Source organism: Coloeus monedula (assembly GCF_965178545.1).
Source record: "Coloeus monedula genome assembly, chromosome: Z".
Lineage (NCBI taxonomy): Eukaryota > Metazoa > Chordata > Aves > Passeriformes > Corvidae > Coloeus > Coloeus monedula.
The window spans coordinates 39,851,097-39,872,710 of NC_138822.1; positions in this window are offsets into that span (position 1 = coordinate 39,851,097).

The following is a 21,614-nucleotide window of genomic DNA, read 5'->3' on the forward strand; positions in this document are numbered from 1 at the left end:
CTTCACTCAATCCAACTGTGCTTCAACAAACACATACATGCAGATCAAAACCAGGTACTAAGTACAAAGATTAACCTTTGCAATGACAGGACACTGAGGACAGCAGGCATACAGGGAACAGATGAAACTGAGGAAAGCAGAGGACGGATTATCAGCAGATCAATGTCACTGATTTTGTTTTTGTTTGGATTTTATCCTTTTTACCAGCCATAGAAGTCATTCTAGCTCAAGTCCAAGAAAAATTCTAATTTGCTACAAGAAGATCCCACCTCCCACCCCTAGCAGTACAACTCTGGGATAGTCAGGACGTTTCAGGAGATAACAGTGGCCAAGCCACAGGCTACACAATTTCAGAGATAGATTATCACATTTCTACCACTACAACTCCTAAAAATGAGGTATGCCATTCCGGTATAGAAGTTAGTAACTCATCATGCATCTATTTTGGAAATACATTTTAGAAACAATTTGGGGATTTCTAGTAAACTAATCCGGTAGAGACTGAGAAATTCCAGATGCAGAGTAGTGTCTAGGAACAAAAATGGAACAACACTGCTCTCCAAGTATTAGAGAGATGCACTGTAGGAGTCACCTCAGTATGTCTGCACACAGTACACTAAAGGATTTCAACAGTTTAGAAACAGAAGTATTCATTTGAAACCTGCATTATGCTGAAACTATGACAAAGTTCAGACTCCTCCTCATTTTTAGTGTGAGCATAATAAACAATAGTATCCTTTGACAAATGAAGGTACTGATTAAAACTGGAAAAAAGGGGCCAACTTGAGTAAAACTTATTGGTTTGCCTGGTTTTCTGTCTGGTCATTTGCTAGTACTAAGAACAAAGACTACATAGCAACTAAATGTTAATGGAGAGACATTAATATAGACAGAGTCCTCATCATGGCTGAGTGGTGTTACAGAATTCATTCTCTTAACTAACAAGTAAGGTATAACCCAAGTGTGGTACTATCTCCTCCAAACTGATTACTGAAGATTACCATCATAACAGAGAGCAGTCATCATGTACACTCTCCCTTCTTCCCCTATCCTGAAGGAAACTGCTTGATATGATAGAAATGAAAAAATAAAAAGTACTTGAAACAGAAAGAAATTGCAAACTGAGTATTAAATAACTTGTGAATTATTACAGCAGCATCAAAGGGACACAGACGTTCTCAGCCTTCACTCACTACTCCTGGTGCACTTTTTCTTTTGCAAGGTACTTTGAGATCTGAGTAGAGAAGTACTTGTAATAAAACACATCCATTTTGCTGACAATTTTTCATGAACTGTGGGTATAGACTCCTACACTCCAACCAAAATAACAGTTTGTATAAACTTAGCACTTAATGAATTTACATGGCAGTTTCTAGACAATTGGATACTTCTCACTTCCCTAGTCTGCTCTTCAGGGTCTTACTACATGCAATCTGTTACTTTATGCTGTTAATCTGCTTTCTGTATCTCGCTCCAGGAATTACTCCTGTTTGTGACATGCCATGTGCACATACAGAAATTGTATTTGTCTAATTACAAAGTATCCTTTGGGTAAGAAGCAGTGCAGAATGTAACAGGTTATTAATAATTACAGAAAATAGTACTTTTTGAGGAGAAATCTATACTTGAATACTTGCTTAACTGCCTTTGGCATGTAGAAGTTAATAGGGAGGATGTATGTCCAGTGGTTAGGAAAAGCAACTGAGTATGAAGATGTACACTTAGTCCTCAAACAACAAATGATACGTTATAGGATACTTGATAAATAAATTCAATTTTATTTTTAAAAAAATTTAAATTTCTTTTTTTTTTCCATTCTGTTTGTTTATTCACGCGTAAAACTCAAGTAACAATATGTAACTATGCACAGACATGCTGCAAGGCTGACTTAGCTGATGAAAAAGATGCTATAGATAAGCCAAGTATTTGCTATTTTTTAAGTGCCTGTACATAAGGAAATTGAAGTTATGCAATTCTCAGTTCACGCCCTCTTAGACACCTTATAGATTTTATTTTTCTTTTTTTTAAGAAAACAAAGCAAAGTTTATAAAAGCATCATCATTTCTTCCTTGACGTTTTGCTTACTTACCAAGCCACTTCTGCAAAACGCATGTGTGCATATCCTTAGCACAGCAACCTGTACTCATAAAATGACATTTGGCACTGCATCTGGGACACTGTAACCTCCATGGACTAAAAAGGATTTGGTTTGTGTCGTCCCTTCTGATTATGCAGTGTATGCTAGGAACAAGAATGTGTGGTGACACGGATCGATGGAGACTGCACACTGTTTTCTGGTCCCACTTGTTTCTACTCTTCATTTCTTGTTTCATATACTACCTCTAACAGTCCTCCTACAGGAGGGCAGGACTCAACGCATTTTATATATCATACTGTCCTAATAAAAAGAAAAAGACCTTTTATGGAAAAAAGGATTTAGAAGCAGACATGAAACTTCTTTGTCTGATAATGTTAAGTAACTCAAGTTTTCTAACAATTGAATGTAAACATCAACAAACACAACTTATGCCTAAGAAACTACAGGCATGAGAAGAAAGACATGAATTTAATAACGAATTCACATAATTTGTCTTCCATTTGTCCTTCTCTGTCCCCACCAAGGAAAGAGAATAAACGAAATGCCAGGCAAGGATGATGACACCACTTCAGTCAAATGACAAACAAAGCACTTTGTAAAGAATATTGCCTACTAAAATATTTCCAACATGAAACAATCTGTCAAGCACCACACCCAGAAGAAAGTTGCGGGTCACGCAGCATCATATAATTTGTATTCCTACAGTGAATTACCAATGTAAACCACATATGTCCCTAGGGACATACTAGTGCCTTCTCACTGCATATTAACTTGAAGTCCTAAGGCATTCAGAAGGATGATGCTTTCAGAATACAGTCAGGACTCAAAACCAAAATGCATCATGTGTCAGCTGCACGTGACTTCCCTCTCATATTCATGTAACATATATGATACATATACAAATAAAGGCACATATAACTATCTTGAAAGAAAAATGAGGGTCAACTACTTCAAGAAAAATTATTCATTGAATCCTGATTTCAATGGCTTCAGTTACTAACTCCCATTGATTTCAGTAGAGTGACTTCAATAAGAATGTTAAAACTTTTGTGCTGCCTTGCACATTAAAAAAAAACTTTTAAAATTTTGTGCTATGAATAAATACTAAAGGTAGATGGATTAAGTAGTAAGGAAAGAGAAAGTAAAAATAAATTCATTACATGTACCAAATCCCTTATAAATTCATGTAATTCCATACTTTTTCTTGCTTTCACACTACCGTATGAGGAGCTACACTAAGAGACTCTCTCAGAGGAAAAGAAAGCAATTTAAAGTTGGATATTCTTTGAGAGGGCCTCTGAAGTCAGAGCTCATCTTCCTACCACTTTTCCCTTGGAATATCAGAAAGAATCCTGGATTTCTGAGGCTGAGAAACTCAGAAATGCTAGCATAACAGAAGGCATATATTGCCTTTTCATAGTAGCGCTTGAAGTGTGTAAAGAGAAACTATTTTTCTAAGCTAAGAAACATTCATTTTGTCTTGGAAAAGGTCGTGATGTCAACTGTTACTATTGATCAAGTTACTATAAGTCATCTCAGGTTACATCTGCTCTCCTAGAAGGAAACATGGTCAACCCTTTCTGGCCATCCAGCACTCATATGAGCCCAATTACAAGGAAGTAGAATCATCCTGTAAAACTGTACAGACAGCTTAAATATACATCTCGAAGAAAACAGTTACAACTAATTAATCTTCCTCTTTAAAAGACCTACCCGTAAAAAGCATCTGCCAGCAAACATGCATGAAATATGTAGTTGAATAAAGATGACAATTCCCAAGAACTCATGATATTGCAATGTTCCTGCAATGGTTAGTGAGTGGAGCTAAAGATAGCACTTCTTTAAATCTCAGGATGAGATATAATCAGCACAGTCAAACAAGAGTGGTTGACCCAAAGCTGAAAACAATTAACACAGATATGTCTGAAGTCAGAGTGGAAGGGGGAAGGAGGAGGTGGACAAATATTAGGGCCTTGATCTCCATCACTTTAGTCATATTATAAACTACCAGAAGAGTAGTAGTTATTAAAAAGTATCCAGCAACATGCCAGACCCACTGGGAAATAATGCACATGACTAAAAGTCAGATCCTAATCAGTCAAGTAATTGTGGTATTGAAAAAAAAAGAAAAAAGAAATGCCTAGCACACACGGATGCACAATGGAAATTGCTGTAGATGTACTTAAGATGATTTTAGGTCAAAACTTTATAGAAATAAAAAACAGTCCAGATAATATGGGAAACTAAGACATGAGAGAGGTACCATCTTCACAATAGTTCACACAGTAGTTCACACGGTTCATGTGGCTACTTCTGCTACTCTTGTTCTTTTTGCTGTTGCCAAAAATATCACTGAGGATGAGCAAGTGGCATATAAAGCCTGGGAGCCACATGGTTTTCATAGTATGATGTGGAAGGATGTGAGGTTTGGGTGTAAAATCTGTGAAAGTTCACTCTAAAACAGTGTAGGAACAAAGGCAGGGTGCTGAAGTCAGAACATTGTCAGCCAAGCTGGAGCCAGAAGGATCAATCATGTTGTTTCTTGCCTCACCTTGGGGAGCATTGTTAGTAGAAGATGAGTCAGGGAAGCTGTACTTAACTCTCTTTCCCCACAAGATCAGGAACATAAGACTACTGGAGTAGAAGTACTGGCACTTCTTGTTGACATCTGAAGGGAAGAAGCAGACCTCAGGCTATCTTATGTCCTGGAAAGCAGCACATAGGGCATCATCCTTCTTTTCCCATTTGTGATCTGCTGCCTCTTAAAATAGGTCAATCCATTTGGCAATTAGTTACAGTCTCCAGACAGATAAGAGTTACTTAAATGTTCTTGGGAGAAACCTGTCTTGTAGACCACGTTTCCCCAAAAGGAGTGGATCTCACTGATTAGCATACAAGCATGGAGGTCATGTTTTCTGTCATCCATTCATTATGACCTTACTGCGTAAGCTGTAGTCTCAGTGTCTCCCTGATCTGACCTGAAATATAAATTAAGGCACTGGTTCTGTGATATCCAGTAAAAAAGCAACTCTAATAGAGATCAAACTTTTCCAATGTGGAAAGCAATGGTGACAGAAAAGAAAACTGCCTATTTTTTGCTTTCTATTTATTGAGAGAATCATCATGCTGTATGATAGTCACCAACATGTCTATCAAATGGGGCACTCAGGATTATAGAGTGTTCAAATGACATCTGCATTAAATGAATGTGCAGTGTTGTATTAGATTGCGTGTAAGTGCAGGATGTCCTACAGCCAAATATGGCCACATTCCATTTCAAGAGAATAGTGGTAATCTGAGTCACCTTATTAGCTTTGTCAGAGCTAATAAAATCAACAGTACAACTTTTGGCAAGAGCGAATTCTAGTGCAGTTTTCAGTAAGTTGCACCATCTGTTTTATGAGCCAGTCTTACAGACGTGGCCTGAAGACAATTCACTTTTTTTTAATGTCTTCAGGACCTTCATGATGAAGTCCAGTAGGAAGTGATTACAGAAGTGGCAGAGGTCTACCAAAAAGAACTTGCATAGCAGAAAGAACCTTGCAGGTTAAAAGAAAAACCTTGCTGGAGCAACAACAGTGTCATCCGCCCGAACTTTAATTATGGACTTCAGCCCTCTTAGGTCCAGGACTGATGGCTCTCCTACTTTTTTCTGTTTCTTGGAAATAGCTGCTGTGAAACAATTTTCCTCCAATAAAAAACAGTTTAGGTACTCACGTAATTCTCCTAACAATTCACTTCAGAATCCTTTTTTTGGTGAGTCTCTGAGAATGATTAAAAGGGGTGTTTGGTGGAAGACAGTGAAAAGTGTGAGGTACTGTATCACACTCCTATACACTGATTAAGAAGGTCTGAAGAATATCTGACAGCACAGTCACAAAGAGATGACAAGAAAGAAAAGAGAAAATAGGACAAAGCATTGTTTTCTGGAAAACAGTCCGGAGGCTCAATTGTGTAATTTCATGAAAAGTCATTCTGATGAGCAGTGCCTTTTTCTGAGGATATCGTACTGTGTATAATCTGCTTGAGAAACAAAAGAAAGCTGACAAAATGAGCTTGGATGTGAATGAGAAACTAATTTTTTGACAGCTGAATGGCAGATTCTAGAAGAATGTAAGGTATGTCAGAAATAGCTGACTAAGTACAAAAACTTCACCTTCAGAAATTATTTCTGATGCTAAGGACTCTAAGGACCAAGCACTGGATATTCTGTATGATACAAATTGATTTTTGTTGAGATTACTTCTTGTCTTGTCCAGATCTGAGGCCAAAGACCTCTGCAATTCCTCCAGACTCTCTGGATGAAATGGACAACTTGTTCTTTTTCTCAGAAGTTATTGGCTGAGGTGAGTTCTCATAGTCCTTTCACACTGTGCACTTTCATTTTTCTGCAAGTGAGCAGTATGGGACAGGACAATCAATGCTAGATGAACCCTTTCAGTGAAGAGAAATCATTATGACAAGAAGGAGAGTCCTGGAGATGGGACACCTCAGAGAAAATAAACAGGAATTCTGAAGAAGAGAAAGTAAGATAACACCTAAAAACCCCAAACAAAGCTGATTTAGTTATAAGAGCACAACAACTTTTTTTGCTCAGCCGCATGGAATTGGATAAAAACAAGGTGTGAGATGTACTGGCCTCTACAGAAACAGTCAGTCACAGCATGCATGCACGCATTACAGGTACTCCTGAATCAGAGAACATTCTACAGCCCTACACAGCAGGATATTTACACTGAACCACAATCTGAATGTATATACATATAAAAATACCAGAGAGAAAATTACAAACACACATCACAGCTTATTTATACAGAAAGACCAATTATCCCTCAGAGTCCCTATGAATACTACTACTCAACTTTTGTCCCGTGTTGGTGAAAGGACCACAAACAAAGCAATTATTTTATCCAAAGTACCTGACAGTCAGTTACATTACTATCTCCACAGGCTCATCAGTCTTGGTTTTGTTCTTTGAGTTTTCATGAATAAAGACTGCCGGAATTGGATGGCCAACTCCTTTCACAGAATGACACAAAGCAGGGCTTGGGTAATAACTGGAAGCCTGTTTTCATTTTGACTTCAGAGGTTTCAAAGTTGTCTCTCCAGAGGAAAAAGATCAGATAACTGAGTACTGTGATGCACAGCTCCCTACCCATAAATATCTTATTAGTACAATAAAGGGAAGCAGGCCTCTTAAATCCATGATAGGGATATTAGTATATTAACACAGGGTGCACAGCACAGAGAAATGTGCATTAACATACATGTGTTAATCTAATCTATCTAACCTAATCTATCTAATTTCTATCAGTACATTTAGGTAACTTCTGTGAGCAGCTGAGCAGTCCTACATTTTCCAATACTTAGCCGAGAGTCTGGTAAGAAGCTGAATGTATTATAAACAAAAGTCAAAGAATGAGAGGCTGGCACAATATAAACCACAGAAAACAAGCTGGCTGAAAGTTGTCATTACACCTATGCCATTGCTGAGTTAATAGGCAGTAAAAAGTAAAGGAGTAGCAAATCTATATCTTAGAATTTTTTTTTAAATGGTGACAATGTAGGTAATGTCTGCATGTTATACATCAAGGTGTTAAAGGGTGCAAGGGGAATAGAGGTGGGATACAAACAACTTGTTTCTATCTACATGAGCCAACTAACTCCATTATACTTAAGTTCCCCTACAAAGCCCAGTGTGTACCATGTACACAGGTAGCCGGCAGCCATTGCTTATATTCTGATATCCATTGGGCTCTCTATCTGACTCTGTGAATCACTAGTCATTCAACAACACTTGTAAATTATATTTGTAAGCCATAACTTCCTCAGGAATCGTAATATATGCAATATCCTTTCAATTATCTAAATCCTAAGCTAGATAAGTGAGACTGAAAATGTAACAAATAGCAATTTGATTTGGCATTTAAGCACATATTGAAAGACTTCAAGATACGTTAACGGTTGGTTGTAGCTCTGGTGCACACCCCCTAGCTACAAGAGAACATCTCAATCAGGTAGACACTGTGAAACTACTCCTTCTCCCACAGGTGAAGACAGAACAGAAGAGGATTGCTCCTCAGCCAGTCAGCATTACAAGTTCCCAAGTCCATATAGCTGTTGACATGTGACAGGTTCTAGTTCCGGTTCCAAGTCCTTCTCCTTCAGTTTGGAGCTCCCATGATTCCATTTCCCTTAATGGCACTTGTACACAACAGGAAGTAACCCCACCTTCAACAGAGCTACGAAGATGTGTCTGAGGGACAGACATGGCTTAGCATCCAGGAATTTATATGCAAATCTCAGCCCCCAAAGCCCGCTTCTTAAGCCTTTGACAACTTTTTTTCATGTTCAATTGGAATATTTATTTATTTACATGTAATTAAAAAAAAAAACAAACAAACAAAAACCAACAAACCAACAAAAAAACTCCCCAAAAACTTTAGATTAATACTTCTTTTGCCTTTAATTACTTGACAAACAGTAGCATAACTGCATAAATTTTGCCTAAGGTGAAAGTTGGAGGTGAGCCTAATCACTAGCTGGAGACATTGTTCTGGCTAACTTAGGCAGAACATATTTGTACTGTATGTCTGAACAATAGTTAGGCACTACAGTTGAGGATTGTTTTTAGCAGTTGTCGATTTTGATTAACTCTTTTCTAGATTATCTAAGAACACAGTTTTTATGTTTTACATTATTTAATTTGCATTAAAGTATAAAGGCAGAGGCAGTGAGTGAACTCTGAGCTCAGCAGAGTGTAAACATATCACAGAGACATGATTAGCCTTCAGAGAAAGTATATGCAACTTTCTGAAATGCAGACTAGCACCTTCTCCTTACTTACTGTACCATTCATACAACAGCCTTGATTTTATTTCCAGAATAAGCCACAAGTCTTCCTATTTGCCTGTCTTGAAGTAAGGAGTGAAAAGCGAAGCCATGAAAGCATACAAAGCTATTGAAGTCGAAGAAAATAAGTAGAGAGAACATAAATGTGTCTAGAACATATATTAAAAAGATACTATTGCAACTGGATGCCATTTGAGAAAATGGATTAAAGATTATTTTGGTCAGTGTTCATTGAAAGACAAATGAATTATACCATAAAAGTGAATTATATTTTCTCAAAATTAGATATGGTTCTTAAAATCCTCAAGGTATTTCATTCTATTGTTTTTTGGTTTTAGTGTGTAAGTAAAAATTTCTCATAACACTGTGTAGTTGCGATGTACTTAATTTCAAGAGATCACCATAGCAATTTTGCTAGAATGAAAAATTTTCACCACCATTGTGACTCCCCAACATCATGCAACATCCAGCATGATAAGCCCTGGCCTGTTTCCACCAGTGTCTGTTTATATAAGCCTTTAAACTCAGACAAACTTGACGCCCAATTTTGAACTACCCCTCAATCCTCAAGAGCATCACTGGACAGGATATCTGCTGGTATGTTTAGAGGTAGTCTTTTCAGATTTTTTTATAAATTACAGAGGAATTTTTCCTCAGGTAAGAATTTTCTCATTAATTTTCTTTCTAAAGTATACATGTTAGTACTTCTGAAAAAAGCAATTCGTGTATTTCCCTATTGTTCTGAAAAAAGCCTAAATTAAACCCACAGTAACAACCAAATCTGCAGAAGTACAGAGCTAGAACCCAGATTTAAATCTGAATTTTCCAGTGGTTACTTCATCTAAAGTGCAGCACACTGAGCCAATTTAACACATGATGATTCTGCAGACTAGGCCCATCATATCAAAATCAATGCACAGGAGCCTGATAGAAATGAAGGCTCCTATTGGTATATATAAACATAAATGACAGAGGTCTCTTCCCTTTACATCAAATAGCATTTCAAGAAGGAGAAAAAAAAACCAGAGGAAACATAAAAGAATTATGCTTACTAGTGAAGAACATGTCCACTGCTTCCAACACTAAAGTAAACATTAAACATTTTTCTTCTACCAAAAAAGTGTGTTTAACACTGCCAAAGTCAGCTTAGGAGTCTGTACTGAGGCACTCCAGTTGGAACTCACAGTGAGAGAGACATGTTTTTCACAAATGCAAATTTCCCACAATCAGTCCAGCCTGCTCCTCCAAACCTGCAATTTACAGTGTAATTAGCATTTTTTAAAACCATTTGTAAAAGGTAAAAGGTGAAGATTTTCTCTTAGTAATAGAGAACAGGTATTTTCCTTCTCCTTTCTTTAACATTGTTACGTAGGAAATAAATCATTAACAACTAATAAATGCAAATATAATATATTGGCAAACTTGCAGCAGCATACCCATAACCCATATATGCAGCAATGACCTTCTAAAATTACTTAAATTCAAATCCTTAAAAAAGCAATCCATTAAGAACTTCACAAGAAAAGTGCCCAAGGCTAGTTTAGAGGCTGATTGATGTAACTGAAACACAGTACAAAAATAGAGGTTAAAAAATATGTAATAAAAATCTTATGCTTGATAAAAAATGTAATACTGTGACATGTAACTTCCAGATAAAATATGGTATTCCATTGTATTTTCATGCTGATCTCTGCTGTTATGTTTTTACTGAACAAACAGGAATATGAACTCTGTATACTCCATTTCAGGTAAAACATTTTAGAAGCCCAGAGTATTCAGCAAGAAACTTTATAAGCAAGAACTTTTCAATTCTGTAACGTCTTAATACTCATATTTCTGTTCCCAGTTTTATATGCTTTATGGCAATTTTTTGACAAAGAAATACAAAGCACAGCTATGGGGACCACTAAAGAACACTGTCATACACAGTAGGTGGAACTAAATTTGGGAACATGCAGAAGCTAGGGAGGTGAGAGAGGTGAGAAGCTGGATGAAGATTTTAGGCCTTGGGTGGCCTGAAGTTGAAAGATACGCACTTAAGCGCGCAACTGAAGGGGTGGGGCAGGGGGGTGGAGGTGAAGCCTACTTTTGTGCACACACACGTGGAAGGAAGCAGAACTGTGAGCAGTGTACAGCCCTGATCTTCCCTTGATTTTCTAGGACTTTCTTCTGGAAATCTGGTGAACAAAAGAACACAAGAATCAAACCTCTGTCTCCTTAGGTTTTACTGAGCACTCTCCACACTGGCAAGCAACTGTATACAGTGCTTTCAAAGGCATATTGCTGTGTAGGAGTGATGACTGAGTGCCCTCCAGGCACCTCAAATGCAATGCTGTCACTTCTAGTCACTACTCAGCAGGGCTAATGCCATACCTGTTATGACAAGAATCAGCCACTTAAAGGCACCACACCTCTGCCCCCACAACACATACTTGGAAGAATGTATGAGCCGTGCAATAATGTTTTAGGTGTTGCCAAGGAGAAGCAATCTTTCCTATAAACACTGTAGAGGGGAGAAGCAAGAAATTTAATAAACTCAAAGGAAGACTTCTTAGTCAGAGTCCAAATAATTGCTATGATTTTGTAGTAGTTCCTCTTGTGCATGGTCAGAGAAAGTAAAAGATTAAGATGCCATTTGACGAGGCTAAACAGGGTTTTAGTTGTCAGCCTAAACCTGCCATCTGGTGTCAAGATACCGCAGATCACACCCCAGATGTGATCCTTCAAACAAATGGCATTTCTACCCCCTTCCTCTCTTTCTGCAGAGCAAGCGGAGAAGAGGATCTATCAAAGATGCAAATTAGCAGAAGTTATTTTCTTAGTAGAGCAACTGTTAATAAGAACAATCACATCAAGAGGTAAAATTTCACATACATGCAGAAAAAAAATCAGTTACTTCTCACAATCTCCATCTGTCAGTATTCAGTGCCATGGAAATATGTCTGCGGTTGAGGAAGAAGGTATGAATTTCTTGCTAGCAAAATATGCAGGTTGGCCCACCTCAGCCATTTGAAAATCTCCTGAAAACTGAGTATTCATTTCAGGGCAGTGTAAGTTTTGAAATCTTTGTCTTATTTCTTTACTTCTTTCTGTCGCAATATCTCATTCCACAATTGGGGTGGAGAAGGGTTATGCAGCGCTATCATTTGCACCTCATTAGTCTTGGGCTGGAGCTTTGAGAAAGCTGATACTCCCTCTAAATTTTTACAGATGCTTCTAGTTTACCAGTTCATGACTGCACTACTAGGAAAGACTTCCTGCCACTAAACTGCTTGCTGGCATGTAAGCTGAATTTCAAAATCCCTGAAAAAAGTAAAGCCCTGTGCGGCTCACTTGCCCTATTCTTGAGGGGAAAAAAAAGTATCCTGAAAAAACACAGTAACAGTCTTCACTCCTAACCTGTGAGAGTAAAGGTCTTGGAAACACTTCCTTAAAATTGCAGCACATCTTGATTTTGAAACTCCCCACAAAAATGTTCATTAACAGGAAGGTATTTGTGGAGGTGTTTGTGGTGTAAATTAGTATTATGACACATTAAATAAGTAGGGAGAATAATTCATCAACAAATACCTTTTTTTTTTTTTTTTCAAAATCTAGATATTTGTCTTAATTTCCTACATGTCACATGCATAATCTTTCACTTGGTATTAGATTTATACAGGAGAGTCTTCCTTCTCCACAATATTATGCCTTATACCCCCTTCCCAAAAGGGTAAGAACTCTTTAGGTGGTTTGTTGTTTCGTTTTGTTTTGCTTTTAAATCACTTTTTATTTTGCTTTGTTTATAATAGTTCTGGAGAGTTGTCTGAAGTTCAGAGCAGGTGACACTGGTCTGTTCTTAATCTTTAGTGCTTTAGTAAAGTTAAGGCTAATGACGAGGGACACAAATCCCCTGATGGAACTGAATGCATTCCAAGCTCCCCGACCCACTCAAAGCAGTAATCCCCTGCAGCTGGAACTTACTTACCACCATGCACAGCTAATACATTTTTTAAAAGCTAGTCACTAGTGACAAATGTAAACTGGACTGAACAACTCTCATCTCCAATCCCCAATCTTCTCTCATAACCCTGAGACTTGCTATTTCAATGATGGATATGATCTGCCTTTTAAAGCTACCAAACTGAAGTTGTATAGCTCCACTCTAAGTGACTAGAAGGTTTTAAAAGCATCTTCAGCTGTCAGACTTGAACAAAAACAAAAAAGGTCATTCTTTACACAAACATTTCACAACTGGGAAAACCATCTTGGTTGGCTTTATCACTACCATTCTGAACCCACTATTTATTTAGATGTTACATGCAAGCCATCTGTACAACACAATTACACTATCTGCTTGATGCTATTAAGCTGCTTGCTGCTTTCTGTTGTCTTAATAAAACTCCTGCTACATGGGAATGAAATCCAAGACCAGGGTTCAGTTCTGCTGGTGGTATTCTGATGCTAGTAAAAGAGCAGTCTGAAGTTACAGCCTCATAGTACAAATTCTGTGTACTATGGCATACTTCCATGCAGATTCCCTTGGTTAACTGACTGCAGAGAGCTACTCAAATTTACATGTGGGAAAATTATAACAGAACCAATTTTTCTAGATATTCCTAGGATGGGGAGGGGAGGACTATTCCCAAGTAACCATCCTCTTCTCACCAACTTCCATAGAATTCTACAACTGAACAACCCCACATTAAAAGTATGTTCCAAAGAAAGCAGTGAAATGAAGAGGGAAAGCTGAAGTCTGAATTAGAAGAAAAAGATTAGATCACTTGGAGGAAAGGAAAAAAAAATTTCCAGTGATGACATAATTATAACAAAATATCTCTGACAGGAATGAAAATAGAAAGTGCTTGATGGTAGTTTAATTGCTTGATATAGCTTTTTTTAAAAAAATAAGGTAGTATAGCACCTTATATCTGTTTGTTAAATTTCCCAGATAACTACCATTAATTACCATGATTTAAGAGGTATTACCAATAGGACTTGGAAATAGCTACCAAAACACTGACTACAATACCTAAATTTCATTAGATTTAATTACTGCAAAGTTACATCTGGTGAGGGAAACATAATTGTATAACTACCCTCAGCATTCTAACTGGAGTTCAGCCTCTGCATATTACATACTTAAGTATCTAATTTAGGTCCTAAAATTCACTCCAGTTAATAATGTGTAACTAGCAGAAACATAAAGAGACAGTGACAAACAGATCTCTATGAATTAAAATCAGGTCTAATTATGTGACCTTTCTGTGTCCCTTAGAGCCCTCCTGAGGGCAGGTATTTCAAGCAGCCGTGGTGACCAGTCTCAACAGTAACCATGTAAATGGAATGTGTAAGATGGGGGAAAACCAACTCCAGTTCTAATTAAGAAAGCATGTGCTTTATAACCTAAATTTTGTTGTATTTTCTTCAATCTCCTTCTGAATGTCACTGTCATATTTCTCTAATTTAAAAGCAATCAGACAGCTTCCAAATAATTAAACAAAAACCTTTATCTCTCTAATTTTTACTTTGAATACAGCACCATGGGATTTCAACATAGTGCATGCAATTATAAATGCACACACTTTTCTTTGAATGTTACTCTCAGAAATTAATCCAACACCAACACAAGGCTAAGAAATAGACTGAACTCCCAATATGCCAATGATGGGTAAAAGGTGCTTTATGGCAAGAATGTCCCCACTGCCATGGGCAGTGTTGTTTGTTAATAATCCTAATATTCAAAAGGTTTAACAGTACCAAATATTTTTAAGGACTTTCTCAATTTATGGCAATATGTACATATTTATAACTCCTGTCATGATCTTGTATAACTTATTGTAACTTACACACTGTCTTCAGTATTACAGTATTTACTAATAAAAAATTAAACCTGGCACGAATAAATTTCATCATAATGGAATTCAACTAAGGCAACAATATTCTGTAAGTACAAAAAAAAAAAACCAAACAGTTCATATCACATTCGAAAACTGAGATCAAAGTAAACGTGGAACTTTTTATTAGCAAAATATAATTTAAAAATAGCAGCCAGTGTTCTCTTTTTATCCACAGCAAAAGTGCTAATGTAAACAAAATAGAAATTGTAACAAGTAGAAAAATGTATGAAACATTCTAAGAAAACTGAAATGTAAGATTTTGTAGAACTCACAACTAATATAAACAAAGAGGTGTAAAAAAAAGGGATGGCTCTGAAGAGTTCATGTACTAGACCAGTGTTAGCTGAAAAGAAAACCCTCAAAACTATGACTTTACTAATAATCTTCTATACGTTTCTGAGTTCATTCAAACACTAAGAAGCAGATTTACAGACAGTCACGGAGCACAAAATGGAAATTCCTAGCCCTGTATGAAACCCCACACCGCCATTGGCAGACCTTGCGTGAAATGAGCACTGTCTCTTTAAGCTCCAGGACCTGCTACACTTAAGCAGTCTGCAGCCAAGGAAAAGTTCTGAAGTTAAACTCTCAGGAGCAAACATTTTCTACTTGTGAAGTAAACTCTGTTGAAAGACAGCAGACTATGGTCCCACCAGTAAAAACAGAAAAGTTTCAGCCAGTGACAGCTCTGCCTACAGACGAGAGGAAAAAAAAACTGTCACAGACTCACTTTATTAAACCATATGCTCATTGCCCTGTGAAGAAAGCAGGGTCACTAATTAGTTCATTCTGTGAAAGAAGCCCCTCCTGATCCCGTTGACTTTTGTCCCCCTGGTTAGCTCAAGCTATTTCTGTCATGCAACTTGAAAATCACTGGAGGGAAGAAGATCGCCATAACAACCGCTGAAATGATCTTGTGGAATGTGTCTAGTGGCACTGGAATAACCTGAATATGTGCTCCAGATGTGTCGGCTGTCACGGAAAAAGTAAACACATCTGATGGACAACGTATGACTGGATGGCCTCACAGTTGACTCCAGAGAGTTGGGATGGAGGGGAGGGAAAGGAAAGGAGGCAGGGAAATGGAGTCAAGGGCCAGGCAAGAGTCACCCTGTGGACCTGTGCAGCCTGGCAGGCTGAGAGGGGCGAGGACTGGGCTTGATTGTTCCATTTCTGTCCCTCCTCTGAGTGGCCTCTGTGGGACTGCTGCAGCCTCTGTGCATTTCTGTCTGGCACAGACTTGTGAGCTTTTGGGAGCAAACTGAAATATGAACTTCTAGGGGGAGGGGGAGAGGAAGAGGGGTTTCATGATGCTTGCTTCCTAAAGCTGGTGTGTCAATAGATGGTTTTCTTTTTTTTAAGGCATTCTGCTTCTACATTCCCAGTCCCTTCTCAGAGAAATAACTTGGCCTGTCGCCTTCATTATACTATAAAGCAACACATTTTTCATGTTGCTGTAAAAAGCAAGCCTGAAGTTATATTTTCAATACAGGTTTAAGTTGTCCCCTCAACACAGATAGGCCCCCACTTTATCCACCTTTCTCAACATTGCTTTTAGTAGGTAATAAATAATACCTATTGCAGTTATCAACAGCATGTGTCTGTATTTCTAAGAAAAAAAACCATAAGGAAATAATCTTGGTTATGCTTAGCTTGGTTTTCCTTCCTACCTGAGAAAAAGGAAAAAAAAAAGAAAATATTAAAAAAAAAAGATGGTGCAGCTGATCAACAGTTAAGAATATATATGTAAAGGCAGTTTTCACTATTTGGACTTTATGATCCCAACCTAAAAGGCTGTAACTATCATGAACATACACAAAATCTGCAAGGAAAAACATGCACCTGTATGAGGCACTTAGGAAGATACCATAGAGTGTAAAATTGTCTGCCTGGGTCAATGAAGCTGTGGCATCAGGATACCAGTACAACATAGTACTAAACCAGTGTTTTGCTATAATTTCACAGAGGCAGGAGTAATCCATAGGCAAAATATCAAGAAAACTTTTCTTGAATTTATTCTGTACAGTCAAGATTGGCTCAGCCCAAGACTTCAGACAGGAACACACACAACCTCTGCCTTTGGAAGAAGTACTCTATGTTCAGGCACTTTGGGGCTGGATAAAGAAAACTTACATCTGGGGCCAATTCCTGTTAAACTCAAGCGAAATTAACATGTCATAGGAATTCCTCCACACATTCCATTAAAAAAAGAGAGAAAATAGATTTTAAATTTTTTTAAAAAAAATGTTACTAAAATTTAAAAAATGTTAAAAATGTCACTAACTCCAAAATACAGTGATAAAATGAATCCATATGGTGTTTTAAAAAATATTTATCTGTTTGCTAAAACATTTAAAAATAAAAATTTAAGTACTGCAAGTCTTTAATTTTATAATCACGCCTCAATATTGAATTTACAAAAATAGTGTATATTGCCTGCTTCCTGGAAGACAAAACTAAGTGTCAATTCTCTCTTCCAAAAAACGCATTCCAGAAATATTATTACAAAAATATAGGAAACAGAATATAGTTGAATAGACATAATTGCATTTACAAACAGCCTAACTTCAAACAATTTCCAGTGCTTGTTTGGTTAAAAACGAAGTTTTCAAAACTCATCATTTTAATTAAATCTTGAGAAAAGGTCTCATGGTGATCCAAGATGGCTGACATGAAGAGGTTCCAAAAGTTTTGTCATTGCCTCTTTTTGAGTGAGATATCAGCAAATTTAGGACAAAGAAATACTACCAGCTAACAGTAATGAAAGTCCTGGTGGACTAGCCTTGATCAGCAGCAAATTAGTAAATCTTCAGCAGGGTTCCCTCTTTCCATATTTAGGCATAGTTTAACAATATTACCCAGACAACTACAGAACTAATCACTTGGAAAGACATATGGCAAGAAGACAAAGTTGCATCACTGCTGATCTCGCCACATAATCTTCCACATAAGGGGACCTCATTGGGAAACGACTGCAGACAGCCAAAAATGTGCCTTTCACAGGAAACTCTTTGCCTTTCAAGCAAATACAGCAAAACATAACATTGCCAAACAGCAAGCCAAACAACATAAAAGAACACAGTCTTCTATTAGTTAATGACTATCTGAGAAAAAAAACATAACTCAAACAGAATAAAAATTTTTAAAGTCTGTCTTATGATTTTTTGGCCTCTAATTTCATCTAATATTGTCCAAAGTTAAATTAGAATTATGGTAACAAGACCTTAAGGCCCTAGATACTATGCAGCCCTAATGGGACAGACTCCCACATTCTGTAAAATAGAAAGGAATCACATAATTTTTTAAAATAATCTGGAGTACTGGATACTAAGCATGGAATTTTCTTCATTTAGTCTATGTTCACTGCAACAGTTAAAATAATCTTAGTTACACCAAACAGTTCTTTTGTTTATAATCAGAGAACTCTTATGCTTGGTCAGAATGGGACTATGCTTACACCTGGAGTGTCTACTCCAGTGAATGACTGAACCAAGTCCTAAGTGAGGACATGTACTGTTGAAAACCATACCTCCACAAATCTTGCTGCTTACATACATGCCTGGCTGCATACATATTCCAATATCATAATGGCTATACAACAAAGACATACACAATTTCTTGGAACAAATTTAGAGTCTCTCCATGTTAATTGGTGTGGGCAGCCAATCTGTAAGTCCAATATCATAATGGCTATACAACAAAGACATACACAATTTCTTGGAACAAATTTAGAGTCTCTCCATGTTAATTGGTGTGGGCAGCCAATCTGTAAGTCACATAAGTGAATGAATTACTCAGAAGTTAAGCAAAAAAATACTCAACTCATATACACCACCACCACAAAAGAGCAATAGTTCATAAATTCTCAATCTTAAAACTAAGCATAATGCAAAAGTAAAAAACTGAAAAATACTTATCTCATATTGCCTTACTCAGCTATCATATTGCCTTACTCAGCTGTGCTGACGTAGCTGTGAATGTGTTGGCAATGGACAGGTTACAGGGCCAGCTCTGTGAGAAAGGCCAAGGGCTGCCTGTCCGATGGACCCACCACAGAACACAGCTGAGCCCCTCTGCCAAGATGGTGATGCCTCAGGGGAAATATACTTAAGAGAGGGCAAAACACACTGAACAGGGAGAGTGGGAAGGAAAAAAAGCTTAAGAAAAGCAGAGCAAACTCCAAAGTCAGAGAAAGAGGTAGAAGAGATGCCCCAGGTGACAGATCCCCCTGCAGCTCAAGGGGACCATGCTGGAACAGATGACAACACTGCAGCCTGTGGAGGGCCCCAGACCAGAACAGATGAATAATCCTTGAAGGCCCAGGGAGATGCCAGATTGAAAATTATTTTGCCCAGAGGTCTGCAGCACATGAAATCATCAATGCTGGAACAAGGAAAAACTATGAGGAGGAAGGAACAGCAGAGGAGATCTATTATGGACTGACCATAAAACTCCTGTTACCTATCCTCCTGCACTTCTTGTGGGGAGTAGAGAAGTGAGGAATAGGGAAATAAGTGAAAAGCTGTGTGGGAGTCTGGACCTTAACCAATGCTAACTTCAAATCAACAAATGTCCATCTCATGGACATGAACAAAGGGCAAGGGACGTGCAAGGTATCATTTTGCAGTTGGGTTATTTAGTCCTTCCTAAACAATTCACATAACCCATCTATCTTAGGTCTCATTGTTCTGACTAAACACTTCTCATATCCTGCACGGTCATTATTGGCAATAATTTCTACCTTTAACAAGCAATGGAAAAGTCTTTCAATTAGTGAAGTAGGATTAGTATGAAAGTTTCCCAGTAACTTTAAGTCTGGACTTCCAGTTCCATACTGTTAATGTATTTTATGTTACATTTGAGCATGGTTTGGTAACCTCACTGCCATCTTCATAACACAATGGAGGTTTACTATGCAAAACCAATTTTTCTAAGGATTTTCACCTAAACAAAAATAGCTTTCAGATAATGTACAGAATGTTGGGAAGAATTTCAGTTGCTTTGTACAGACATTCTGCAGACAACCTACTTTTTTCTCCTCTTCAGTTGTGGCATGCATGCATTTACTATTCAAAAAATCATAAAGATGGATTGATTCAAAGTTTAGTTAGGACAATGGAGTAAGAAAAATCAGACTTCAAATGAAACATCTATATTAATTAAGAGCTCAGAAGAACCACTTGAGCATGCTGAGGGGCACAGGAGAACATAAGTACTACTAAACTAAGGCTCCATCTGGTGAAGGAAACATTTTCAGGTACAGAAACTACAGCAGCAGGTAGTAAAAGTCTACATTCTTACAACATCAGTTAGGCCAACTGTGAAGCTAGCTGCATCTTGTAAGTCTGTATGCTACTTTTATCACATGGGATACAATTCAAAAAGTAATACTCATCTGATTGACATCTTCTGAGAAAAAGTGGACATGGCCAAATCAGGAATTACTGAAAACAGAGACTCATAAAGCACAAGAAGACTATGCAAGTTTTAAGAAGCTACATAAATGGTATGGTTTGGCATAGTTCTAAGGACAGATATCAATTTCTGTTGAAGTCCTGGAGAGAAATTTATATTCATATTAATGCACTGACACAAAATCTGCCACAATACTCTATTTTAGAGTATTTTATATTGGTTTAGGGACTTTTTAGTTGTTGGACTATTTTTTTTAATTTACTCTGACTTTAATTCTATTCTTCTACTCAAACCAGTGAAGACAGTTGCTCCTGCATGCACCTGTTGAATTTACTGTGGTTCATTTCCCACTGATATAAATATCAAAGCTTCAGGAAAGCACTTTTTCATTTAAAGTAAAACCATTAGATGTTCCGTGTCACTAATTTGGTTTATTCCTGCTGCCTTTTGCTTATTGACACTTGAAGTTTGCTCATCTCTCTCGCACAGCCATCATTTATCAGAGGACAGTTCAGCTATCAGCTGGAGTTCAGGCACTCCAAAATACTCCAAATAAGTATGAACAAGACATATTGTAGTCCTCTGCAGATCTTCAGAGTAAGTCTGATCTCTCATGGAACTAGATGCTTTGTTATCTCCAAATTAGGCACAGACTTCATTTTGCACAGGGGAAGGGGTTCATTTCACCATCTATCATGTTTCTGGAATCCTTACTTTCCAGTTCAGACAGCAGCAAGCATGCTTCTGAGTCTTTTCACAACAGAATTTTTATTAGTGTATCACACATCTGGCAGACATTTTTGGGAATGGTAAAGGGGAACAAGTATTAATGGAGAGGATCAGACCCACCCTTACCTCTTGAGAGATTACTGATATGATATGATATTCATGGAATAATACACAGCATAACCTCCCTGTGTATGATTCTGGACAAAAATACATCCTTTTAGCTTCCACAATGCTCTTGAAAAACGAGGGTAATATAGCTGTAATACCAGAAAAATCAAAAAATGTTACATTCAGTTATTGTGTCAGACAAGTTCTGGATAGTGGTTCCTCCAACCCATGCAATTACGCTAGGGACCTAACTCATGGTGAATACAACTCTTCATCTACATGGGATTTTTTCTTCTTGATACAGTCAGAGCAGATGAAAAACAGATGCCAGGGGTCTAGTTTGATGGGATTTTGTTTTTAGGGATTTTTGAACAACAAAAGTCATTCAACTTTGTGGAGCTTAAAAATGCTGTCTTCCCAAGAGGCATAACTCAATAATACATTGCACACTAGCAAAAGACAACAGAACTGCCATACACACAGGTCTTTGAATCTTTCCATCCAGGTTTTTTTCATGTATATTAGAAGCAGAT